Source organism: Dipodomys merriami, unplaced genomic scaffold (assembly GCF_024711535.1).
Source record: "Dipodomys merriami isolate MVZ:Mamm:240054 unplaced genomic scaffold, mDipMer1.0.p SCAF_38, whole genome shotgun sequence".
In the NCBI taxonomy this organism is placed as follows: Eukaryota; Metazoa; Chordata; class Mammalia; order Rodentia; family Heteromyidae; genus Dipodomys; species Dipodomys merriami.
The window spans coordinates 10,940,557-10,962,129 of NW_027205381.1; the positions used below are offsets into that span (position 1 = coordinate 10,940,557).

The 21,573-nt window shown below is 36.0% G+C and overlaps 1 long non-coding RNA gene across 1 annotated transcript in view; it reads right to left on the reverse strand.

Moving 5' to 3' along the window:
- The window catches only part of LOC138804998 (uncharacterized), a 50,657-nt gene that overhangs the window by 23,583 nt on the left and 5,501 nt on the right, over positions 1 to 21,573 (reverse strand). The window contains exon 2 of the long non-coding RNA XR_011365396.1: positions 18,178 to 18,259. This is a non-coding gene — a long non-coding RNA (uncharacterized lncRNA). The remainder of the gene's footprint in view (positions 1 to 18,177; positions 18,260 to 21,573) is intronic.

The following is a 21,573-nucleotide window of genomic DNA, read 5'->3' on the forward strand; positions in this document are numbered from 1 at the left end:
GGTGAATCTGTTGGCTATTAATAAGAAATTTACTCATTTCCTGACTATAACCCCTTTGTACATCACCTTCACAATGATAATAAAAAAAAACAGAATGAGAGAGGAGGTGACATTGTTCAAAAGGAAATGCACTCAATACCTGACTCATGTAACTGTAGCCTCGATGTACATCACTTTTACAATAAAATTTTCAAAAAAATAAAAATAAAATCCAAGAGATTTCACATAAAAAAGCAAAAAAAATCCATGTAATGAAAAACTTGGAGAATCCACTTAACTTGACAAATATTGCTGAACTCTTTTGAGACCCAGATCCATAGACCCTTGCCTAAATTGCATTCTGATAGAATTCTGATTTAGTCATTCAATTGCTATTAAAACACTAAATTTTGGAATTTAAAACACTAAATTTTGGAATGTTCTGTTATACTTTGACATTACTTCATCTCTTCCCTTGGTTTACTTTCAGGAAAAACATGAGAAATTCCCCAGCTCCCTGTGTCTAGCCATAGCAATGGTGCCTTGCAGTGGTCCCTACTAGTTTCAACTTTTACTCTTCTTAAAGGATGCTAGAGATGTGTGGGGTGATATTCTATGCCTTTATATCTCCTTTAAAAGTGGGGGAATAAGTCTAAAAACTGTATTTGTAATTTGTTATAATTTAATGTTGTTTTCAATATGTCTTTGGCCATGATAACCCATGACCTCAATCATGATGAACACATTCCTCAAATATTTCAAGTTCTGTGTACATAAAAGCTATTTTATATAGAAGGCAAACAGTAGATTTTAGATTTTCTAAATATTTGCTGTTTCTCCTGTGTATTTTGTCTTAAGCTATGTTAGAAACAACTACTTACTTATGGAAACTAGAAAATTCAAATAAGCCTTCCTCTTATCATTCCTATTCAGTCATCAAATCCTGTTATTTGCTTCAAAAATTTCCTTTATATCAAACAGTTCCATATTGAAGTCAATTAAAAAACTCAATCTGGTTTGCTATTTCCCTAATGAAAACCTCTTCATGGCTTTCAGTATGAAATGTAATTGGTCATCTTTGAAGACAAATGTTTCTTGTCTCCAGAGCATCAATTCTTCATTTTTGCCTTTTTAATTTTATCCTGGATTTTTTTAAAATAGGGATACAGATGGACCCATTGCAACAATGAGATGTACAAGACATTATGTCGGAAAATGAACTTTGTAACTTTGGGGGGGGGGGGTGGGAGGGCAGGGATGGTAAAGGGAAACAATGTTTGATAAGAAAGGTACTTATTACCTTGCTCATGTAATTGTAACCCCTCTGTACAGTATTTTCACAATAAAAATTAATATAAAAAGAATTAGGAGGGAACAGCCATCTGATGATCTCAGAATGAGATTTGTTTGACTTATCTCAATGGACTTATTCACAAATCTCTGCCTCGTTGATTTGCTTAGAGATGACGAAAGAGCCAAGTTAATACAGGCCCAAAAGGACTCAGTTTTATGATTTAAGTTGAGTGGTTAGAAAAGTAGATTTTTCTCTTATTCTTCACTAGGCATAACCAATGACCACATATCCATGAGACCAGAGCCATTCAAAAGAGCCAAACTTCGGAAACAGAGTTGAGGGAAGGAAAAGAGAACTAGATCAGGCCACATTGTGTGAAATCAAGTTTCAGCCTCATATAACACTATTTTTACCTTCTTTTCTTTCCTTCTTTCTCTTTCTATCCTCTTCCTTTCCTCTCTTCTTTCCTTCCTTCCTTTCTTTCCCTTCTCTTTCTTTCTTTTACATCAGGTGCTTTAAAACAAGTACACTAAATAATGTTTTTCATGATTTCTAAACCAGGATATTCCTCCAAGTTTTCTAGTAGGTCTTTATTCTAATCTTTTTTTTACCCTAATAATGCTAAGGTAAAAATATAATAAATTATAATTTACCTGCATTTATAACCTTGGTATTATTTCACAAAATTTCACAGAGGAAAAGCATAGAATACTCTTAATGTGCTCAGTGCAGTGAAACTAGTCTAATTTGTGTATAAGGAAAAGGGCGCCTGTTGGAAAAAGCCATTTCAGTTCATACTAGAAGGCTTAAATGCTCTTATATTGCTTAGTTTTCCTGGGGATAGGGCTTGTTTTGCCTCTCCAGCCTAGAACTCAAGAGAACTATGATACATTTAGATATGCGTGGCCATGTAGAGTAGACCAAAGCATAATCTTAAAAGGGACAATCTAGGGAAAGGGTGACATTGTCCAAAAAGAAATGGACTCTTTACCTGACTTATGTAACTGTAACCTCTCTGTATATCACCTTTATGTTAGCAACTTTTAAAGGAGATACGACAGTCAGAAAAGTGAAAAGTTTGAACTTTTTTATTTGTCACACTTGGAGTGCCTTTAAGAAAATTGTCTTTTTCTCATTTTCCTTTATGTTTCAAGTGAATTTGGGTTGCTTGGAACATGCACACTATTCTTCAGATACCAGTGGAGGCAAGATTCTCTCCTTTCTCCTGGAACTTCTTGTCCTCAGGGCATTTATTTTTGTTGGGATGAATTTTTTACCAGCACCCATAAATGGTGGATAGCTCAGGTTTCAACAGATTTCAACAGGTTTCAACATACTGATGACTGATTGAGTCTTCATAAGAGAAGCATTTGTCGGGTACTTCAAGAAAATGGGCCCTCTCTCTTAACTTTGAGAGGGAACTGAGAACAGAGCCTTAGAGAATATCCCCTCTAAGAAAAAAATGTTGGATTGGAAATAGACATTTCAGAGAACTGTACCACTTTTAGCAAGTAGCAGTTAGCATTATCCAATGCTGGATACAAATATGCCTTCACTCAGCAAGAGCTTATGAATGTGTTCAATTTGGAGAGCTTCTGTGTAAATTACATTCTAAATTTAAATGTTCTGGGAATATAGATTGAATTTTTGGAGGGGGATTTGCCTTAGAAATAGATGATCATCTGGGTGGATAGCTTCTACACTTCAAAACAGTACCAGCAAAAAATATCCATGCCCATTTTGGTTATGGCTTCTTTTTTGTTTTAGAATCATCATTTTATTTTTTTAGATTATTTTTCTTATATCTTTCTAGATAGTGAATAACATAATTTTAAAAGACAAAAAAGTACCAAGTAAGAATTATTGTCAGTATAGGAGAAAACAGTGTAATACTTGAAGAATTTCATGATAAGATGTTTACTTTCATTTCTATTATTATTCCCTAGAAAATTTCATGTAAATGGTTTCAGTAATAATATCCATCCTTGTATGGTCTACTTAGTGGCATAAAATGTAACCTGTAGCAGTTATTTATTTACATGTATACAGAATTGGTCATGGGTAGGAAGTGTCAGAGCCACTGACACTCCTTAGGCCATTTCTATATAAGAAGAAATGTAGTGTCATTGGTTCACAGCTACAATCCCAGCAATTCAGGAATCTGAGATATGATTTCTGTTGATGATAGCCTGGGAAGACATATTGTAGAGATTCTTATCTCCAACTAAGCAACAGAAACCTGAAAGTGGACTTGTGGTAGGGAACTAGCTATGAGTGAAAAAGCTAAACAAGAACACCAGGCCCTGAGTTCAAGTCTCAGCCCTAGCACAAACATAAAAAAGAAGAAATATATTAGTTTGGTAGAAAATGTTTGCTTGAGTAAACATGCTGTCAAGAAAAAAGTAGGAATAGTATTTTTGATTTTACTTCTGTTTCTAATTTTCACATTATGATTCATGAAGGAATGCCTTTGCCTTTCTTGATTCCAAGTAGATATTGTAAAGCTACTCCACTCCTATAACTACTTAAAATAGATCAGGTTGGGGAGAAAATGATAGAAGAGATGATATTGATCATGATGCATTGCACTCATAAATTGACATCTTGCATTTACACTCATTTGTACAACTACTTAAAATAACAACAATTTTTTGAAAGAACTTGATTTTTCTCACACAAAAAATAAAAAACTATAATAGATCAGGAGTTTGGAAGAATGAGGTGGTTTAACATTTCTTTTATTCCATGGAGGATCTTTCATTATTTAAATATCTCTTTAAATTCTTTTATTTTCAGGTACATAGCAGTAGTTCCTCACTCTTGCCTATTAAGTTTTAAGCATGTTTTAAATCTTCTTATAGGCTCACATGAGCTTAGCTATCAGAAGTATCTGGTTTGACAGGAAAGATTGGGAGTAAGCAGATTTCAGATAGAATATTGAAACAACATACAAGACTAGTTCAAAAGAGACTGTGACTCTAGATAATACAAGTTTTATTGTGAAATTCTCATTGTTTTGTTAAAATAAATTCAAACTTCTATGGTAGAATAGGACTTTGTCAGATTAAATAAAGAGAGCAAAGTTGAGGTAATTGCTCCTGCGAGAATTTGTTAAATCCAGTCATGAAATCCTGGAGGTTGCCTTTTTTATTTATAGATCAGATTATACAGATTCATTATGAAAGTATTTTAATAAACTTTGAAGGAATATGAAATGCATAAATAGATGAATTAAAGAATGAATAGCAAGACTATAAATTTAATTAGGGAACAGAGATTTATAGAATGTTTTGGTTTGTTTTATTATAGAGTTGAAAAGTGTTGCTATAATTTTTCTATACTTGCTTTATTAAATAAATTCCAGTATCGACCTTTTCACCACAGCCTAAGTAAACACCCTGCAGCTACTAACGACCACCTTTTCACCTTTCCCCAAGCAAGCGCCCTGCAGCTGCTTCGGCCAATGGAAAAGCTTCCTTATTCCAAGCATATAAATACCCCTGTGTGAAAAATAAAAATTGGCAGCTTGATCAGAAAAAATAAAAAATTAAAAAAAATAAATTCCCAAAGATTTAATTTAGTATACATTTCACATTTAAATTTTGGTACACAAAACTGTACTACTGAAGTATTTGAAAAGATTTCTTTTCAGCAGACCAAAATAATACCCACAATTTGCAGCTTGTATATCTATCTCCATAAATAGTACAGAGCTGAGCTTTGTTGAAATAATAAAAAAAATCACATAGGTGACTTTAATGTTTTTGGAGATTATTTGAAAAAGTTTTGAAGAAGAAAGGCAGAAATTATTATTTCTTTTTTTGTGTGCATTTGTTGGATTTAGGGCTCAAACTCGTGGCCTTATATTCTCACTTGGCTTTTTCACTCTTAACTGGTGATCTCTCACTTGAGCAATAGCTCCACTTCCCTGAATTTTTGCTGGTTAATTGCAGATAAGATTCTCCTGTATTTTTTTTCTTGGGATGGCTTGAAATTAATCTCATCATACGTCAGCTTCCTGAGAAGCAAGGATCACAGGCAGGAGCCACCACCACCTGAGGGAATTACTACATTTTAACTGGTTAGAAGATAGAGAATGAAATGCCAGCATCGCAGCCCTCGTCCATCCATATTAGAGCCATGCACAGCTGGAATTGAAAACCCCAGAGCCCAAGTACAATGAACATTCATTGTTATTTTGACTCTTAATACAGCAGGTTTTCTTTCTAATAGAATTTTTTAATTGTGAAAATACTGTACAGAGGGATTACAATTACATGGGCAAGATAATGAGTACATTTCTTCTCAAGCATTGTAGCCTCCTCCTTTGTTTACCCTTCCCATCCCTTCCCATCTACCCTCTCCCAATGTTCTCCCCTCTCCCCTGCACCAAAGTTGTAAAGTTCGTTTTCATCATAACAACTTGTACATCTCGTTGTTGCAATGGGTCCACCTGTATCCCTATTTAAACGATTTTTTTTCCCCTTCCCCTCCACAAATTATACCAACATCAAATACAGTGAAAACAGGGGTTATACTGTGGGGGAGGAACATACAAAGCAACAAAGAAATAATCTTATAAATGTGTTAGAAACAATCACATAAAAGAAAAAAAAATTTGAATACATATCTTAGGTTTCATTGCCCTAACATCACCTTATCTGACCTTTTCTGCTTGACTAAGACATATAGTAGATTTTGCAAATAAGGGAAACCATGGGACCTATGTTTCTTTGAGCCTGGCTTACTTCACTTAATATAATTTTTTCCAAGCCTTTCCATTTCCTAACAACTGGGGCAATGTCATTCTTTCTGATGGAGGCATAGAATTCCATTCTGTATATCTACCATATTTTCTTGATCCATTCATCTACTGAGGGGCATCTGGGTTGGTTCCATATCTTAGCTATAGTAGAATTTTTTATCTTTGGAAAACTACCCTCAAATCTTTTCTTGTTACATAATAAATCCTACACCTTTGTCATCCTCTTGACAACAACAGAGTATTTGCAGCATTTTCTAGCCCATTGGCAGGTCTAAGCATGTGTGAGCATAATGATGCAGTGTGCACTGCTGGGTGTGGCAAGGGCAGGTTCATTGCAATCTAGCAGTGTAGGGGAGATCAATGACCCAACCCAGTCATGTTCTGAGGCCTAGAGGCTGCTGTGGTACAATTACAATAGGAGATGATGGAAGACTTGAGCACAGAAACGTTCTTGTCTTATTTCCTGCCATTTTTCCTGATATCTTGGATAATTGTTCTGCTCTTCCTTTAATATTTTAACCACTCAACAGAAAGGAACCTTACTTCATTGTTGGTGGGAGTGTAAACTTGTTCAACCACTTTGGAAAGTAGTATGGAGATTCCTCAAAAGACTCCACATAGAGCTCCCCTATGACCCAACAATCCCACTTTTGGGCATTTACCCAAATGTTTACAAACAAGACCACACTAAAGCTACCAGCACAGCTATGCTTATTGCAGCATTATTTACTATAGCTAAGATATGGAACCAAACCAGATGCCCCTCAGTAGATGAATGGATCAAGAAAATGTGATATATATACACAATGGAATTCTATGTCTCCATCAGAAAGAATGACATTGCCCCATTTGTTAGGAAATGGAAAAACTTGGAAAAAATTATATTAGGTGAAGTAAGCCAAGCCCAAAGAAACATAAGTCCCATGGTTTCCCTTATTTGCAATATTTAGTATATGTTTGAGTCAATCAGAAAAGGTCAGATAAGGTGATGTTAGGAAAATGAACCCTAAGATATGTATTTAAATGTTTTTTTCTTTCATGCATTTGTTTCTAACACATTTACAAGATTATTTCTTTGTTGCTTTGTATGTCCCTCTCCCACCGTATAACCCCTGCTTTCATTGTATTTGATGTTAGTATAATTTGTGGAGGAGAAGGGGAAAAACAAGTCGTTTAAATAAGGATACAGGTGGACCCGTTACAACAATGAGAAGTACAAGTTGTCATGTCAAAAATGAACTTTACAACTTTGGAGGCTGGGAAGGGATGGAAAGGGGAAACAAAGGAGGAGGCTACAATGCTTGATAAGAAATGTACTCATTATCTTGCCCATGTAATTGTAACCCCTCTGTACAGTATTTTCACAATAAAAAATAAGTAAAAATTAAAAAAAATATTTTAACCACTCAATTTCAAGTAAATTTATTTGAAGTTAGTATTGTAATCAAAAGCTTTGCTGTTGATGTCAAAGTATCTGAATCTCAACTCAAGCCAGCATTTTTCCAGCTCTGGTTGTTCCTTACCTGTCAGCAGGGGATAAGATGACTTGCTACCTCCTGAGATTGCTATGAGAGTCAGAAGTATCTAATTAGAACTATACCCCAAACAGTATTTTCTCAATGTATGTTTTATGGGTCTTATCCTTATACCATAAGCTTAATTCTGTTAGATTTTTATTTTCCACGTTCACTAGAGTTATGAGTCCTAATTAATAACTTAGTCAATACTTGCTGTGCAATTTGTTAACTTCCACAATATTTGAGTTATAGGTGTTCTTATCCTGTATTTAACTATGCAGACATTAACTTCCAGGGTTTCCCAAATGAGAATTTCATCAAATAAATAACAAAGAAAAGCTATTTTATGTGTTTATACAGACTCTGACATGTCCAAAAATATTTACAATTATTTTATTTTTTAATTTTTGAATATTGTATTACCTTTCAGTAGTTGTACAAAAGAGTTGCCATTCACCAAAGCAGGATATGAATACAGTGCATCTTGATCAATGCTGCCCCTTTCTACATTCTCACCCACCCCTTCGAATCCACACCTTCCCTTACTTATTTTTTTCATTGCAAAAATAGTATACAGAGGGGTTACAGTTACATGAGTATGGCGATGAGTACATTTCCTATTGAGCATTGTTAACTCTTCCTTTGTTTTTCCCCTACCATCCCTTCCCTGCCCACCTCCCCCCCCCCACAAGTTGTAAAGTTCGTTTTCAACATAATGTCTTGTCCATGTGAAAAAAAATTCTACAGATTTTTTTTTGTGGGTCCTGGGGCTTGAAATCCTGGCCTGGGCGCTGTCCTGGGCTGTTTAGCTCAAGGCAAGTGCTCTACCACTTGAGCCATAGCACCACTTAATTTTAGGTACGTATAAACATTTTTTTTTTGCCATTTAAGAAAGCAATTTATGTGTACTATGCATCTTGATCTGCGTCATTACTTCAACATTTACTGCACCTTTGACCCACACTTTCCTTACATTTCTCACTTCTGTGGTATACAAAATGAATTCTTGACTGCCTTTCCTCCCCTTCCTCTATTCTTCTACTCGTATCCACTTGGCCCCATCCTAACCTCTTGGAAGTACCCATTTCCTGGTACTTATTTTGTTAGGTTTTAAGTTAGACTTTTGAATGAATTATATTATTTGTGCTCTCCATACAGTCTATTCTAATTCAGTTAATTCATTTGTAACCCCTTGCTTACCACCCAGTGTGTCTACATGTAGATTTATAGGCACGTTCTAGCTGCCACAATGAGGGAAGCCATGCAGCCTATGTTTCTCTGGGTCTGGCTTTTACTTCACTTAATATAATTGTTTCCCAATTCTTCCCATTTCCTGAGGAATGGTACTATTTAATTACTAACTTACATTTTTTACTAAGACATTAGAACCAAGAAAATATAAGAAGTGTAATGATTTACCTAGCAAACAGAATAGGTACTTAGCATCCAGTGCATCCCTTTTATAAATACTCCAGATATACTGTGATGCAATATATGCTGTCTTCATTAGCTCTCCCAGAATTGCAAGGAAAAAAGTTGGACCTGTTATTGTAGACTGTATGAGGCACTTTCAGTCCAGCTAGGATGCAGACCTGAGCTGTTTGGGATAGAATGATGCTGTCAATTTCTTTTGGAGGCTTGTCTCTCCTTTGCGAAGGTGTAGAGGACTCAGAACTTGGGGGCCTTAAAACAAGTTCTGAGTGCTCTATCTTGTCGTTTGCATCTTGAGTTCCCTAACACTCCTGAGCTCTCCCAGAACTGCAAGGAAAAAATTGGGACCTGTTACATTGGACATTGTGAGGGGCTTTCAGCCCTGCTAGGATGCACCCCAGAGCTGCCCAAGATAGACAGATGCTGTCCATTTCTCTTTAGTGGCTTGTCTCTCCTTTAGGAAAGGTGTAGAGCACTCAGAACTTGGGGACCTTAAAACAAAATTTGTTACAAAATTGTTTTAAGGTCCCCAAGTTCTGAGTGCTCTATCTTGTTGTTTGCATCCTGAGCTCCCAAACCCTCCTCAGCTCTCCCAAAATTGTGAAGTAAAAATTTCCACCTGTGGCTGCTGACAATGTGAGGGACTTTGAACTCTACTAGAATGCACACAGGAGCGGCTGGAGACAGAAAGATACTGTCTATTTCTCTTTGGTGGCTTGTCTCTGCCTTGGGGAAGGTATAGTGCACTCAGAACTTGGTGAGTGCTCTGTTTTGTTGTTTGCAACCTGAGCTCCCAAACACTTCTCAACTCTTCCAGAATTGCAAGATAAAAAATTCGACCAATGGCTGTGGACAGCGAGAGGGTGTTTGAGCCCTGCTAGCATGCACACAGGAGCTCCTGATCACAGACAGATGCTGTCAATTTTCTTTGGTTTCTTGTGTCTCCTTTGGGAAATGTTCAGAGCATTCAGAACTTGTTTTAAGTCTTGCAAGTTCTGACTGCTCTATCTTGTCATTTGCATCCTGAGTTCCCAAATACCCTTTAGCTCTCCCAAAATTGCAAGGAATAAATTTCGACATGTGGGTGTGGACAGCGAGAGGCGCTGTCCCTGGAGTTGATCCCTGGAGCAACTGTAACACTGTCAGTGCAGACAATGTGTTTATGTGAGTTTTCCTTTTTGGTCCTCAGACATATGACATGTACATCATCAAAAGAGCAAGGGACAGAAATGATGGGAACATAAAACTTGGAGCAGAACTAGAAAGAGAATAAGACTTCTCTTTGACACATAGGATAAAACATTTCCAAAGTCTTGTGAATATTTTTGGTATATTTGGTATATTTTAGAAGTCTATAATTCTCCTGCTCTTTCATGATCAGTGACAATGCATGTCTAGGATGACAGCTCTGCACACCTATCTCTTTAATTACATGTCTGTTATGTCTTCATCAGCCACTTTGAACCATTCCTATTTCCATGCCTGCTTTAAAAATCTTGTAAAATAATTTAAAAATAAGGCTTCTGAATTTAGTGATTTAATATACGAAGGCAAAACTAAATATACCAAAGGCAAAATATACTAAAATATACCAAGGCAAAACACTTTTCTATTGTAATCAAAGTCACCCATTGCTGTAAAATTGGAACATAGTTTAAATAGGTGTGGAAGGATTAATATATAAAAGAATTATGCTGAAGTTTAGCTAGGCTACTAAATATTTGATGACTTACTTATGCACATTGACATATAGAGATTCAGAAAATAACCTAAGTTAATGATAGAAAAGAGAGTTTGCCAAACCTAACATACTTAAAATACATTATTTGTTACACCTGAGGAGATATGAAGTTGTAAGGGGGACCAGTTTGTGTTTGTGAATGTGTCTGTGGGGTGTGGGTGTGTGGCATGTATGAGTGAGAGACAGAGAGAAATTGTGTTTTGGAAGAATAGGCAAGATGATATAATTGGTTTCTAAGACATATTAGTCATATCTCATTTAAAAGCATATCCTTCTATCTTTGTGGAACTGGAGTTTGAACTCATGCCTTGTGCTTTCTAGTTTGACCCTCTATCACTTGAGCTACTCCCCAAGACCTTCTTCATGATGGTTACTTGGAGCTGAAGTCTAACTTTTCTACTTGGGCTGGCTTCAGACTCTGGATATTAGCTTCCGAGTAGCTAAGATTTATAAGCAAGATTCACCTACATCCAGCTCACTTAATGAAATATTTTTTATAATGCACTATACTAATAGCTCCCACATGGAAATTTTATCCAAGAACAATAACTGTGCTTTCTTCTGGATTTACTGACTTTAAAAATCAGTGAGAAGGCTTTGCAGTGGTATCTGTTTGGGAAAATTCATTTACTAAATTACATCTGTAAGAGGTGATCTTTTGCCACTAGAAGTCATCTCTGTTTCCAAAATAGAAGTCCATTATATATTTTTTAATAAAGTTTTTGGTGAGCTTCCAAATTGTACCTGTTAATTTCCCTATCCTTACTTAGGAAATAAGGCACTAAGCAATCTGCAGAACCTTTTCACTAGTGATAACAACATAAATCTGTAGATTCTAATGATCTACTGAAAAATTCATCATAAAGCAGATTTGTGTATTTGTGGAAACTACCCAGCCTCTCCTCACTGTCACTTTCAATTTCCTTACATCATAGAGTTTAAAAACAATGATTAAATAGATGTTACCTGGGATTTTCCCATCTTTTGATATAAAGTAAGTGTTCAACATAAGAATGCAACTCTAGGAAAGCTTGAGTAATGGTATTTTTGAAAACAAAATGATAGCTTTAGTATGGCCTTTTTTATGATCATTTGGGTAAATGCCTAAAAGTGGGATTGCTGGGTCATAGGGGAGTCTTTTGAGGAACCTCCATACTGCTTTCCAAAGTGGTTGAACAAGTTTACCTTCCCACCAACAATGCAGTAGGGTTCCCTTTGGGCCAAATCCTCTCCAGCATCTGTTGTTATTAGATTTCTTAATTATAGCCATTCTAACTGGGGTGAGGTGGAATCTCAATGTTGTTTTCATTTGCATTTCTTTTATGGCCATAGAAGTTGAGCATTTCTTCATGTGTCTATTGGCCATTCTTATTTCTTCAGAGAAGTCTCTCTTTAAGTCTTTAGCCCAACTAAAGCTACCAGCACAACTATGTTTATAGCAGCATTATTCACCATAGTAGGCTATGGAACCAACCCACATGCCCCTCAGTAGATGAATGGATCCAGAAAAAGTGATATATACAATGGAATTCTATGCCACCATCAGAAATAATGACACTGCCCCATTTGTTAGGAAATGGGAAAGACTTGGAAACAATTATATTAAGTGAAGCAAGCCAGACCCAAAGAAGCATAGGTCCCACGGTTTCCCTTATTTGCAATAACTAGTATATGTCTAGGACAAGCAGAAGATGTCAAAATCTATGTATATATGACCATATAAGCTAATGTTAAGGGAAATGAACCCCAAGCTAGGGACGCAAGAGATTTTATCTTTCTTGGTTGTTCTTGTTAATGTACTTATAATGTACTTATAATGTACTTGTATGTTCTTCCCCCATGGTATAACCCCTGTTGTCACTGTATTTGATTCCAATGTCCTGCATCTTCTATATACATTTTTCTAATTTAGGGAAGGGAAGGGACATAAGAAAATGCTGAAATAAGGATACAGGTTGACCCATTGTAACGAGATATACAAGATACTATGGTTGAAAATGAACGTTACAACTTAGCGGGATTTGGGGTGGGTGGAGGGAAGAGTTGGGAGGTGGGGAGAAAGGGGATAGTAGGGGAAAAAAGGAGGTAGCAATGCTTGATAGGAAATGGACTCATAACCTTGCTCATGTAACTGTAACCCCTCTACAAAGTATCTTTACAATAAAATATATATATTAAAAGGAAAGAAAAAAGAAAGAAAAACAATTTCTTCTCTTTCATTGAAATGATCATTTGTGAGTAGCTTTCCCTCCTAAACTCCAAGATGTCTGAAAATGCAACATTTACTCCGAACATTTAGGGAAATGCCTCTGTCTAGGTACCTTCTCCACTTTCTTGTGCTGCTCCCTGAGGAGGCTACTTCATTAGCATCTTTCCTCTGTTTCTTCCTCTGCTAGGTTTCTAGTGCCCCACATGAACTGGGGTCTGTTTCTACACTGGTTTGTGCCCAGGAGTCATGTGATTCCAAATGCTCTTCAGATAAGGAAAGCTTTGAGAAGTCTTAATGCATTACATATTTTCAAGCGTACTTGCTAAATAGATGGTTCCTAAATTTCCATTTTGAGAACCATGTTTCCATACATAAAGATAAAGGCCATTTGTGCAAAGGGAAGTAGAACAGAAAGGATATGGGTGATCTTGCTTTGAGGTAATGCCATTCATGAATATCATTTTATTAGCATACATCAGATGTACAAGTGGGATTTCATCGTGACACTTCTACCCTTGTAATCAATTTATTCTGATCAACCATCCTCTCACCTGTTGTCACTCTCCCCCTATTCTCCTCCTCTGTCTTAAAACAATTTGCTTTCAATAGAAACACTTATTCTATTTTCATAGCAATAAATACACTGACCTTATTCATACCTATTCACCTCCATCATTAGCATTACCCCCACCTTCCCATTTAAGCCTATTTTACCTACTGTCAGTCAGTGTTTTAAGAATGTTTTGATTATATCAAGGGACTTCATTATGCTATTTGAGATGTGCATGTTTTTTTCTCAGAATTATTCTCTTTGTTGCTTTTTGTTTCCTTGACCCCCTCTATCCCCCGTGATCAACAGCTTTTATTTAAGTTCCTCATGCATATTCATGCATACTTGCATCTTATTTCAAATTTACCCATGGTCATTGTTCATCTTTCCTTTATATCTCCTCTTCCTATTAGCCTTACATAGTCCCATAGTTAGAAACATGTTCTAAGTGTATACATTTGTATTTAAATGTGAACATACATTTATATCTATACAGATGTACAGATATGTGTGTGCACGACCACGAATATGTATGTCCTTTAGGGCTAAGGTACACATATATGCAAAAGTATATATTTTGTGGGGGGTTTTATTGTTGTTGATTGTGGGACCTGAACTTAGGGCCTGGGTGCTATCCCTGAGCTCTTTTGCTTAAGAATAACACTCTACCACTTTGAACAAAAGTTCTACTTCCATGTTTCTGATGGTTAATTGATGATTTATGGATTTTTCCAGCCCAGGATGGCTTTGAACTGCAATAATCAGATCTCAGCCTCCAAAGTAGCTAGTATTACAGGTGTGAGCCACTGGTGCCTAGCTTATACTTGGATTTTTGAGCTTGGCTTATCTCTAAGTGTGTTCATTTTCATGCAAATGACATGATTTCCTAAACCTCATTGTCTTTATCCATTCATTTGTTGTTGGGTATCTCAGCTGGTTCCACTGTTTGTTGTGAACAGTTCTGCAATAAACATGTAGGTCTCCTATACTGATTTCACTCCTTCAGGTATATAGCCAATAGTGGCATGGCTGGATCATAGAGCAGGTCAACTTTTAGGTTTTTATTGTCTTATTATTTTTGTTTTTTGTCAGTCCTGGAGCTTGAACTCAGGGCCTGGGCACTGTACCTGAGCTTCTTTTGCTCAAGGTTAGCACTCTATCACTTGAGCCACAGTACCACTTCTGGCTTTTTCTGATTATGTGGTACTGAGGAATCTAACCCATAGCTTCATGCATGCTAGGCAAGCACTCTACCACTAAGCCAACTTTTAGTTTTTTGAGGAACCTTTATACTGATTTCCATAGTGACTGAACTAGCTTACATTCTCACCAACATTGTATGAGAGTTTCTTTTTCCCCCACTCATCTTTATTAGCATTTATTGTTATTTGTTTTCTTTCTTTTTTTTTTTTTTTTTTTTTTGCTTATGTGGTGCTGGTGAATCGAACCCAGGGCCTCATGCATGCAAGGCAAGCTCTCTACCACTGAGCCACTTTCCCAGCCCTGTTATTTGTTTTCTTAATGGCTGCCATTCTTACTGGGTTGAAATGGAATCTTAGTGTAAATTATTTTTTATTTATTATCTCTAAGTAGTTGCTCAAAAATGTTGCCACTCAAAAGAGCAGTTACGAATAAATGTATCTTGATCAATATTACTCTTTTCAGCATTCTCAACCATTCCACAAAACTCCTCCCTTCCCCCACTTTTTATAATTTTGTAAGATATTTGTTGAATTACTGAATTATTGACCGTATTCTCCCTCCTTTTTTTCTCTTCATTCATCTAACCCTCTCACCTTCACATTACCCCACCCTTTCAAGTATCATTTTCCTCACATTTATTGTATTGAATGTTGACTTTGCCTTTCTCCCTTGAGTCTAAGACATTTCTGTACACTTGGATACATCCAACAAATTTACTTGTATATTTATAAACTAATTCTAGCTTCCACATATGAGAGACATGTAACCTTTGTCTCCCCGGCCCTGACCTACTTCAGTTAACAATAATTCCTTCCAGGTCCTCTATTTCCTTTCAGATGATACAATATCTTCCTAATGAATGAGTCAATTTTCATTGTATGTGTTTACCACATCTTTGTGATCTACATTGATAGGCATCTGAACTGATTCTATACTTTGGTTATGGCTAAGAAGGTTGAACATTGTTCCATGTGCCTACTGGCTATTTTCATTTATTCTTCAAAGAGCTATCTGCTCAATTTATTTGCCGATTTATTAATTTGATTATTTGTTCTTTTGCTGTTCAGTTTTTGAGCTTTTCTTTATTTTCAGTTTTAATCCTTTATTTGTTGAATAACTGTTGAAGATTTTCTCCCATTCTGTGGTTGTTTCTAGATTCTGATAATTGTTTCTTTTCTTGTAAGGATGCTTTTTAATTTGACATAGTCCACTTACCAGTTCTTGTGAACATCATTTTAATTATCAGGTCCAATGTCTCCTGACACTATCTCCCATCCCTCTCTCTATCCTACTTTAGAAGTCATAGTGAGTCTGTTTAATAATGGAACAGAGTAATTTGTAAGGATAAAAAATACCATGGGAAAATGCTACTATAGATAACTATTCCATTACAAGAAAATGGGAAGAGGTAATTAAAACTTGTTTTAAAAATAACCCTTCCCATCTTCCTTCTCTAAATTTCTAGTGTACATAATGTATTAGTTATTAAGTTTATGCTTTGCAATTTTATTTAAATGATCAAAGAAAAAATCACCTATAAGAGACAAGACCTAGAAGAAAACTTCTTATACATCTATTAATTTTGCTGATTTTCTTTGAGAAAATACTCTTGTTTTAGATTCAGGAATCCCAAAATTCACAGAATGAACACTGAAATGTAGGAGTCTGGGCACGTTGGCAACCCGATATCACACTGTTCACAACTGAGGATAAAATCAAATGATTTGAACAAATGCCTTAGTGACTGAATCGATAATAGTGCCCAAGTCCTTATCTGCACTGGTGAGAGTGAACAATATACATTAGAAAGAAGTAACACACTTACAAACAAAACTTCCTACATGACTATTTGCTCAGTATATCACTCCATAATATTATTGAATCTAAGTAGCAATAACATGTATTTTTTGAATATCAATCACTTCTTCATTTATATTAAACTCAAAGTAAGTTAAAACTAACATTAGGAAAAGTGGACCTTGGCTTTCAAAGTCAAGCATAATTAGTTCATAAGTCACAAAAATATTCCACCTCACCCAAATTAGAATGGCTGTTATCAAGAAAACTAATAATAACAGATGCTGGCAGTGATCTGGCCAAAAGGGAATGCTACTAAATTCTTAGTGGGAATGCAATATGGAGGTACCTTAAAAGACCAAATACAGAGTTTTGCCATAATTCAGCAATTCCACTCCTGGGCATTTATTCTATAGACCACAAACAAGGACACACTAAAACATGGAGCACAACCATGTTCATTGCATCATTGTTTACCATAGCCAAGATATAGAATCAACATCCCAAATGCCCTGTAGTGGATGAATAGCTCAAGAAAATGTGCTATATGTACACAATATAATTATATGCTTTCATCAAAAAGAATGATATTGCCCCATTTGTAAGGATATAGAAAGACTTGGAAAAAAAATTTTATCATTAAACAAAGTAAGCCAGACCCCCAAAAATATAAGTTGCATGGATTCCCTCATTTATAGTAATTAGAATATGCCTATAAATCCACAAACAAACACAATAGATGGAAAAAGACAAAAATTTACACTTGGACATAATAAATAAAACAGGACCCTAAATGTTCACACAGTGAGACCAAAGGAGGATTTTCTTAGGAGAGGATCACAAGGGTTCAATAACTATGTACATATGATCATATAAAATGATCTAACTGAACTGCAAGAAATGGAAACAAGAGATTATTTTGTCTTTCTTTTTGTTTTTGTTTTTCCTCCTTTGTCACTGTTTTTGATTTCTGTACCTTTTGTCTTGTATGTAAGTTTATATGTTTTGGGGAGGGTAAAGGAGCCCACAGAAATGGTGGCACAAACTGAAAATATATGTATCAGTGATACTCACTAGACATTATGTTGAAAATGAACTATTTAACTTGTGGGAGGGGGGTCGGAAGGAAAGAAACAGGGAGAAAATGAGGGACAAAGTGACACTGTTCAACAAGAAATGTACTTATTTCCTGACATGTAATTGTAATCCCTCTCTACATCACCCTTACAATAAAAACAATAAATAAGTAAAGCTACAATAAAATAAGCACTTCAAATCAAATATTTTAAATAATCAAAATATATAATGGTTTTTCAGACTTGGTAAATTCCAACATTATTCAAATGCCCTAACAGAAGGCAATTACATGTTACTAATTAGGTTCAATCCAAATATAAAATCTCTGGTTGTACACATTGTTACTATTTTTTAAATTACATTATGAAACAATGACTTCAATAATCATTTGACAATTGGCAAATAACCAATCTAATATATACAGCCCATGATTAATGCCAAGAGGGATCATACTTAATATAAATCAGTAATAAAGTGTGGTTACATAAGGTGCATCTGGAGCTTTTATTTAGGAATGTGACATGTAAATTGCAGTCTAGTCTCAAGTGAGCACAAGGTCTGTAATGAGACTCAGACCAATAAACATGAACACACTAACAAGTATTATCACTCACCTGTGACTACAACTGATGAACAGAGAGAGGAGAACATTTACGTTTTTCTCTGAATTATCTTCTTGATCTCAAAAATATTGATCTGAAACATGAAGATAAATAAAAATTTGTTAGGTATAAATTATGTGTTCTCTATAGTTAATGCCAGAGGGTTCATAGAACCCATACATAATTGGTTTTAGTGGATATTGTTACATATCATTTAATCAGTAACACATGGGGGAGTTACTCATTTGGAAAAATACCTGTATCCAAAAATTGGTCAATTAGTGAGAGTGAAGAGTGAGGGAGTGACCTGAATCTGAGGTGTGTTCAGATAAGAAGCTATCTATGCAATTTTGATCAGCTAAGATTTTCTTGTGTCTTCATTGCCACTCAGCCTCTGCTTTATTTCTGCTTCCTCCACTTTCCCCCCATTAGTACTTATTTTCTCTAGTGATTGTGTGCCTGTCACAGAGTTTCCTTCCAAGAAACTCAACTTGAGCAGTTCTCAAAAATTCCTTGGTGAGAAAGATTACCTTGTGAGGTTTATTTCAGAATAAAGAGAGCATCAAAACACACATTGATAATTATAACTAACAGCTGCAGATTTGTGACTAGAATCCACATGTCTTGACATTCTTTCACTCATTTTGATCTGCGCATTTTTATACTGCTTTGCCAGAAGTTAAACCACCCCTTGTTATGGTCATACATAAGTGTCTGGATATTTAAGAAAGTCAAGCCAATGACTTGAGGACAGTTTTAGAAACAGCAAATGAGACACTCTTTCTGATGGATACTTTGATTTTATTTGCCATGGGCCATTTCCACAAGGCTGCTGGGACACACATAACTTCTACACTGGAAGGATCATCCTCATCCTCTAAGAACTCCAAAATCCCCAAATTCAGGACTCAGTAAGTGTTGTTCGATGCAGTAACAGAATAACTTCAGAAAGTGATGGCCATTTTTTGTGAGCTCATATAATTTGGGAAAAATTATTCCTGGTCATGTTTTGGGGATGCCAGATATTTCAATTTTATGATGAAAGAACCCAAGTTTTGAAAGTGTTGGTGCTGCCCTGCAATTTCCAATTTTAAAAGTTTTATGCTGTTAGCATTGATACTCCTGATTGAGCTGTGAGAACTATCTTGCCCACCTCACTAAAGCAGTGTTATTTGTCTTGCCTTTTCAGTATTCTGGAGATTCTGAGAAAAGATGTCTGGCCTCCCCTTGGTGTGTCTATCAAATCCTCTTGTTATTCAATAAGAGACTTGAGATGACTGATAAAATAAATGAGCAGAATAAACAGCAGAATTAGTTTTTAATTTCCTTTTTCTCTTGATTGCTCACAGTATGTGTTTGCAAAAGCATGAAATTACAAAATCCCTTTGTATCAGGAATGCTAGGTGCTTGTTTAGTTTGCAAGGCTGAAAATGATTATTTTCCAAGTCCCATTACAATGATGAGAAAACGAAAGAAGAATTTGTGAGAAAAAATGAAGTGTAGTTTTTCTTTGGATTTTGTTTCTCAAAGCTCCCTTTTGTAAAGTCATCTCCTGTTTTTCTAGTGAAAAATTCCTAATTACAGGTGAGACAGGCATTCTTCAAAGTCTTAGCAACTCCTCTCCTTTTTACCTTGCTTTATGCTTTTCTTCTTTCACTTTCTTGTCCATGGTTTACTCTTCTTGCTTTCTTGGGGAGGTGGGTGTGGGAGGACAGTCCTGGCTCTTTAACTAGAGTCTGGGCATTGTCCCTGAGTTCTTTGTGGTAAATAAAGGCTAGTGCTATACTACTTGAGCCACAGTTCCTCTACTAGAATTTTTGGTATTTACTTGGAGGTAAGGGTCACATAGTGTTTCCTGTTTGGGCTGGCTTTGAATTGCGATCCTTAGTTCTCAGTTTCCTTAATAGGTATATTATAGATATGAGGTCATCACTATCCAGCAAAACCTGTTTCCTGTAGGATTTGTGTGTGTGTGTGTGTGTGTGTGTGAGAGAGAGAGAGAGAGAGAGAGAGAGAGAGAGAGAGAGAGAGAGAGAGAGAGAGAGAGAGAGAGAGAGAGAGAGAGAGAGAGACAGAGAGATGGTTCTAAGGCTTGATCTCATGGCCTAGGTGCTGCCCCTGAGCTTATTTTGCACAAAGCTAGCACTCCACACCTTAGGTAGTTGTACAAAAGGGTTTCAATTCCAGAAGTCAGGGTATCAGTAAAATACATCTTGATCAATGTCTCGTCCCATCCCTACTGTCAAGTTACATTGTTAGATTTTTTACATAATGCACATTGGATATAATGACTGCATTTGATTCCCCTTCTTCCCTATATTCATGTCCCCCTCTCATTGCTTTCCTGCCCCTTGGAACATGCTTCAGCATCATATTGTTCATTGGCATTTGAAAACAAGCAATTAATCTGAGTTAGTGATTAATTGGGTGTTGAAATATATCCAGCAAGAAAGATAGCATTGATTTTCCAAGTTCAAATCATCCTAAATATATGTTTACACTGTCATTAGTGCAGATACTTTGTTACATTTTTTTCTGGTTCCTTGATTTGTACTTTTCTTCCTCACTCTGTCTGAGCTGGGTATTGCAACTAATAATGTAGCCTTGGGCAAGCCACTCATTTCTTTACACATTGGCAGACTGGAAGCCAAGAATATTCACGTGAATGGAATACCATGATGTTTCCCTCTTGGAGATCTTAGGGTAGGAGGCAGAGACCATGACTGGTAAATTTGAGCAGATGATGCTAAACAGAGGAAGAAACCTGATGCTATGATAGTTTGAAGACATATTAAGGAACTTGGATTTGTTCTGACATATTTAGGTAATCTTTGTGTGATTTTAAGCATAGAAAAACTTATCAGATTTCTATTTTACGCAAAGATTGATTTTGGGGATCAGAAAAATGAACTGTGGAAAAGTAAGAGTTGATGAGAGTTCATGAGAGTGTCAAATGGTTCTGGAAGAGATGGTGGTGGTACCAGACAGAAATGAGTGGGTTTGAGCTAATAGCAATGAGAAGAAATAGTATCTAAGGACAACTTCTAGATTCCTGAGTTGGGCAATGGGAAGAATAGGCTATACTGCTGTTTGTTGACATAAACAATAAAAAAATAAGGAGTAAGTTTAGAAGGAAATATAAGTTCACTTCTCATCACTTTTACTTTCAGATGCCTTTGAGTTTCATAAGCAGACATATCAAGGTGACAAGTTTAAGGTTTAAAAGGGAGACCTAGAAATACAAATTAGGAAAAGGATGATGTGTAGATTATAATTGATCCCTGAGCATAGACTACCTTGGAAAACAGTATAATGTGATATTAAGGAGAATGAAAACATTGAGTGGTATCATTGTAAGCAGATCCATCCCAGAAGCTCCATTTTGAAATATAGAATTTTGGAGTCTTT